General features: G+C 39.8%; 1 protein-coding gene across 1 annotated transcript in view; it reads right to left on the reverse strand.

The window, feature by feature from the left end:
- Nucleotides 1-5,760, reverse strand: part of GDNF (glial cell derived neurotrophic factor) — a 55,146-nt gene extending 49,386 nt beyond the window's left edge. Inside the window, exon 1 of the mRNA XM_063961196.1 lies at nt 5,036-5,760. The gene's annotated coding sequence lies outside the window, so the exon portion shown is untranslated. The remainder of the gene's footprint in view (nt 1-5,035) is intronic.
- Between the last annotated feature and the right edge of the window lie 240 nt (nt 5,761-6,000).

Raw genomic sequence — 6,000 nt, forward strand, 5'->3', positions numbered from 1 at the left:
TGTATTGCCCAAAGAGTGTTACTAAGCAATTCAGCACAGGACCAATGGCAAATGAAACACAATAAAGAATGTGGACAATTGTTTATGGGGTGAATACCAGCTTCCTAAACCATAGATGGGATATACAAGAACATCAGACAAAATCATATATTTTGTAGGAATAAGATGAAAGAGCAACAACTGTGTAAACCTACATGTGTGGTACACTGAGCAGAGTTTAAATATATACATCTAACAACTGTCTCGTAACACAACGAGGAGCAACTCGACATGCCAGGGACTGCAAACTCCTTATGCATTATTGCTAGCAATGTAAAATATAATAATGAGTGATGCAATGAGGGCAGCCATCAGGGGGGGACTGAGGGGACTGGTGTCCAGGGCCCTTACAGAGAGGGGGGCCCACCCCTGGCTCCTACCGCCAATACCGGTAGAACTGCACCAGTCTGTAAATCAACAGTAGTCTGATGTACAAGGAGGGCTTCTTAAAACAAGCCATACAGTATCTGCGCATCAGCTCTCTGTAAACCGTTCCTGTAGGTCCGCGACACTCCACCTTTATGTAACGTCACAATGTATGACATCACATAGGGGCGGAGCAGTGTGGAAAAATCTTTTTTTCTTTTTTTGGGAGGGAGGGGCCCCGTCTATTTTGTCAGTCCTGGGCCCCATAATTTCTAATGGCAGCCCTGGGTGCAATTAATGAGGATTAGTTACAATCCACAAACCTCATGAATAACGAAGATCATTCGCTTAGTTTGTGGCTTATTTATAAAAAAAAAAAAAAACCCAAGCCATTTTATCGCTTACAAGTGAGAATGTATTACCACAACCATACTACACACCACAAAATCACATACATGGATTACATCCAGCTACTTTATATCAGCGCCTATATGTGGTATAACTGCTACAAGCTATACACAAACTCACTTATTTTGGAGGCCTTTAAATTGGAGAGATATATGCACTATATTTGGGCACTGATACCGCGTAAACAGAAGAGAGATTACAAATAAACAAATATAATAATAATAATAATAATAATAATAATAATAATAATGATTATTATTATTATTTTTAAATAGTAATTTAAATAATATAATAATAATAATAATAATAATAATAATAATTATTATTATTATTATTATTATTATTAAAATAATAATAATAATAATAATAATAATAATAATAATAATAATAATCTGGTGACACATTATAATCCAATCTTTACATTTGATCCATTTTTTTTGATACATGGACAACAATCTATTCAACGCAGTGCAATGTAGATCAGTTTGTGAAGACTACTTTAAAGTCAGTTGAAGTCTTACAATCCTACAACTGTCTTACATTAAACACGCTCGGGAAATGTGTTCCTGCTAAAACTGTAATGTGCGTAAGGCATTCTCCATTCCCTACTTCAAAGCCAATTATAATGAAGGGATTAAAAGTTATTGGTTAGAATTGTTTGTGCTTTGTTTTTATATTGAATGCAAGAGGGTTTTTTGGAGAGGGGGGGTGAGAAAAAAAGGTTTGTTTGCACATTTACTGGTCACCCTTGTAATGCTGATCTGGAACACGCCTCAGAATAATTTACGCCACCACTGAAGCTTGTTCTAAATCCAAACCAGGGTCTGTTTATTCAGAGAAGAAACAATAGGCGGGTGAATATGGGTCAGGGCGGGAACTGGGTGTGTATATTTTCTGTTTTGAAATACAATACTTTAATGAAAACCACTTACTCCGCTTCATTGACAGGACATGTCTCTTTTGTGCATTTTAGGTTGAATTTAAGAACTTGTAACATTTTTTTCTGTGCTGCATTTTGAGCATAACCAAGAGACCGAAACGCGTCGTGCAATAAATTACATGAAATAAGACTGAACAAAACAGAGCACAACAAAATGCTAATAATCCGCTGCCCGTTATGTAGAACAATTGGATAAAGAACCTAGGTGGATATTTATCAAAGCTTGGAGAGAGAAAGTACTAACCAATCATCCCCTGTCATTTTACAAGCTGTCTTTTTAAAATTTGGCAGGCTGATTGGTTTGTACTTTATCTCTCTCTACATTTTATCTCTCTCCAGGCTTTGATAAATCTGCCACCATGGTAAAGTTAATATAGTTGGTCTTGGAGGCAATCTATATTCGCCACACACACTACAGTTAAGGGGGGTACTCACGGAGCGATATTCTAAGCAATCTGACTAGATTGCTTAGAATATCAGCATGATCTTGTCAGAATTAAATTAACCTATCAGCCTGTGTTTGGATTGTGTGAGGAAATCAGAGAACCCAGAGGTGACAAATGCAAACAGAGACTCCACATTATTCCTCTGTAGCATTGTAATAGGGTTTTTATCACAGTTGAATGTTGTCATGTCGTTGAAGTGAGGTTTACAATCTATAGGGTGCCATGTATTTGTGGATATTATTTCATCGCTGCAAGTTCACATTCAGCAGGGCACTCTAACATATGGTGTGCATATAGGCGATCAAAACATAAACTTTAGGGCGAGATTTATCAAAACTTGGAAAGAGATAAAGTGGAGAGAAAGTAGCAACCAATTAGCTTCTGTCATTCTTCAAACAAAACCTGTAGTATGACAGAAGCTGATTGGTTGGTACTTTATCTCCCTCTCCAATTTATCTCTCTCCAATCTTTGATAAATCTTCCCCCTCACAGACTGGAAATTATTTTGCATGGAAAAGCAATCACACAACCGCACATACATCATACAGAACTGCATTTATTATATATAGTCTAACTAGACACTAAATACTAGTCACAGTTCTACATTAACCAAAAATTGGAGTTTGTTAAAGAATAGCAGACTATTTGCAAAGCTAAATGTGATTGGTTCTGCACAGCAGCACCTTACAGTATCCTAGCTAGCGTGAAATAAACATTGGTCAGCTGTGATTGCCAGGGTGGCAACGTGGTTAGTATTGCTGTACCACAACTGGGTTTGATTCTTTGAAACGGTGCTATTGATATCTGCATGTTCTGTGTGTCTTTTTAGGTACATTTGCATGGGTTGCTCCAGTCAGACACCCTGTTAACTTTCAGTACATACAAAACTAGCCCTATTTGCATACCTGAATTAAAGAATTTAGATTGCAAGCTCTACTTAGACAGGGACCAATGTGCATAAACAAGCGTATATGATTGTACAGCATTGTAAAACATGTTAGCACTGAACAAAGCCTATTATTGCCTTCCACCTACACTGGGACTTTACTAAAGATGTAAATGTGCTAAGCTGCAAAGGAAAAAAATACCATTTATTTCATGTGTCTTTTTTTTGCAAGGCATTGATGTTGCTGGACAGATTGATGGGTGTAATTCCGCCATCTGCACACTAGAGGCCGCGAGAGTACACTTCGACATGTCTACAGGACGCACATGGACGCGAGAAGCATTTTTGAGCGTGATTCCATCTCGCAGTCATATGTGATCAATAGACGCTGAATATGCTGTCACGCTAATTCCAACTGACTAATAAGTTACAGTACTTCCGGTAGCGCTAACCAATTATATTAAGAAATGTGCATTAAAACAATAACTGGGATGTCACAGCCTAATTATGTTTTTTGAGGAGTATTGTTGCAAACTTTAGAGGACACAAAACGGGGGCTGAGCGAAATGATGAGACATATCTATACATTGCGCATTCTTACATAAGAAGCCTTATGCATGAGCAATGCGTGAGATAGAACTTCCTCTTATATTTATTCACTAATATATTTATTCACATACACATACACATATATATATATATATATATATATATATATATATATATAATATATAACGCAAAGATTTTAGCGTGATAAAATTAATGCCAATATATAGCCTACAGGATATTGCAGAACTGTATGACCATATTATAGACACCAAAAGTATACATAAAACATAGTTCAAAGCTTTGGAAGAGTGTAATAGTTTGCAGAGCCTTAGGGGAAGGGTGGGGGTGCTGGCAACATCAGCCCAACCTGCCTTCTTGTGTTGCTTCAAAACAGGGAATGTGCATCTGTTTGTCATTGTAGAGCCCAGCAATGCAGAAAGATATGGATGTACACCAGCTACAGGCACACAGACCACACATACACAGCAATCTCATCCACTAGTTGGGACATCATGTGGAGAGGAGCCCGGGGCATCACCAGCCCAGTACAGTTCCCGATTACATCTAGACAGGGGCACTCTGTTACTGTATGATGATACAAGAGTGCTCTGCAACCTCAATGTGGGAGACCACACAGCTTAAATCAACCCGTGGCTCCCCAACTGCTACAGAACTACAGGTCTCAGTGTACATGCTGCGACTTCTAGTGCCACAATGTCTACAGAGTCACACGTTGCCTACTGTATGCTATATGGCTTGCCAGGTCATGCACGCTTTTCTGTTTTGTGTACAGAAGTAGGCATCTATGATAGTTTTTTTCATATATATATATATATATATATATATATATATATATATATATATATATATAAATAACACTTGTCTATACATGTTTACAACTTTCCCTCATCCTGCGTGATGCAATGCTTTATTGTTATGGTTTTGCAGCGTTGTTGTATTATTTCGGCAAAATAAATAAATCAATGAATTCATAAACAACAAACTAACGTCTCCATAATGAACATCAATGTAGATATTTAAAAAAAATAAAAATGGTATATACATAAAAATGATGTTATGCATAACTACTAAAACGCTGTATGTGCTGTGACTTTGAAACGCTTGCAGTGGAAGCTGTGGTTACATTGTTGCATGTTAGCGTTTAGAACCTTGTTACACTGTTGCATGATGGTGTTTGGAATTGCATGTTAATGTTTAGAACCTTGTAACACTGTTGCATGATTGTGTTTGGAACCTTGATACATTGTTGCATGTTACTGTTTAGAACCTTTTATAAACTGTTGCATGTTAGTATAATGGAACCTTGTTACATGTTAGTGGTGTTTGGAACGTTGTTAAAGGGTGCCCAGGTGCAGCCCAGAGCCTCTCAGGGACACCTACCGTTTGTGTGGCCTCTCCAGCCCTGAGATGGACATGAATCCGGACCCTGGGAAATGAGAAGGGACTGGCTGGGAGTCCAGGTGTCCTTACAACTTGTCCTAGAAGAAGTGTCCTCCTGGGCTAGGGGGGAGAGGCAAAGATCTGACCACAGTGGTGGGCAGGTGGGTCGGACTGATCTTCAGCCCTGGAGAAATGAGAAAAGGAACCAGCTACTACAGTATGTCCTCTCCTTATCCCCTCCAAATGGATCAACCAGAGAAACAGCAGCAATAATAATAATTCTGCATGGTGAAGATCTGGAGGCTAAAATCCTTCTGAGGAATCCAATAACCACAAACCATCAGCAACTGGTGAGAGTCAGATGAAGACATGGGGGCTCCTGTAACAGCAGCTGCTGGTCCCAGGGAGCTCACAGCTGAGAGGGAGGGTAGGTAACACCCAGGCAGGTCACTGAGGAGAAATCACCAGGGCTGGGGGACTGCTTAGCTGGTGGTACAAAGCAAGAAGACTTTCTCCTGGCACAGACCTGGACACATAGCACAAGATAAAGATCCAGTTGGCATGTGTGGAGTGAGCCTGATGATCACTCCTGCAATCCAAGCTCCCTACAAAGTCAGACCAGGTCCCCAATCCTCTGCTCCTGTCCTGCCTGTGCTGGGAGCACTTGCTGAGCTGGAGAGTGAAGGCAGTGCACACAGAGGCTGGCTGCAGGGCAGATGTGCAGGAGTCCACATGAAAGGGAATATTTGCCAAGTGGAAAAGCGATGGGGATGGATTTATAGGCTCCCTGTGTGTGACGTGCTGCAGGGGGGGTCTCCTCTCATTGGCTCTCCTACTTCAGCACATCCAGGAGCTTCTCCAGAGTTTCTGAATATCTGTTTGGTGAAGTCAATGTTCTAAAATCATTTATTTTACTCTGGATGTATCAGAGGGGTAATGGCCAGGGGGAGACCCCCTGACTGACA

The sequence above is a fragment of the Pseudophryne corroboree genome, chromosome 1 (genome assembly GCF_028390025.1).
Source record: "Pseudophryne corroboree isolate aPseCor3 chromosome 1, aPseCor3.hap2, whole genome shotgun sequence".
Taxonomy (NCBI): domain Eukaryota; kingdom Metazoa; phylum Chordata; class Amphibia; order Anura; family Myobatrachidae; genus Pseudophryne; species Pseudophryne corroboree.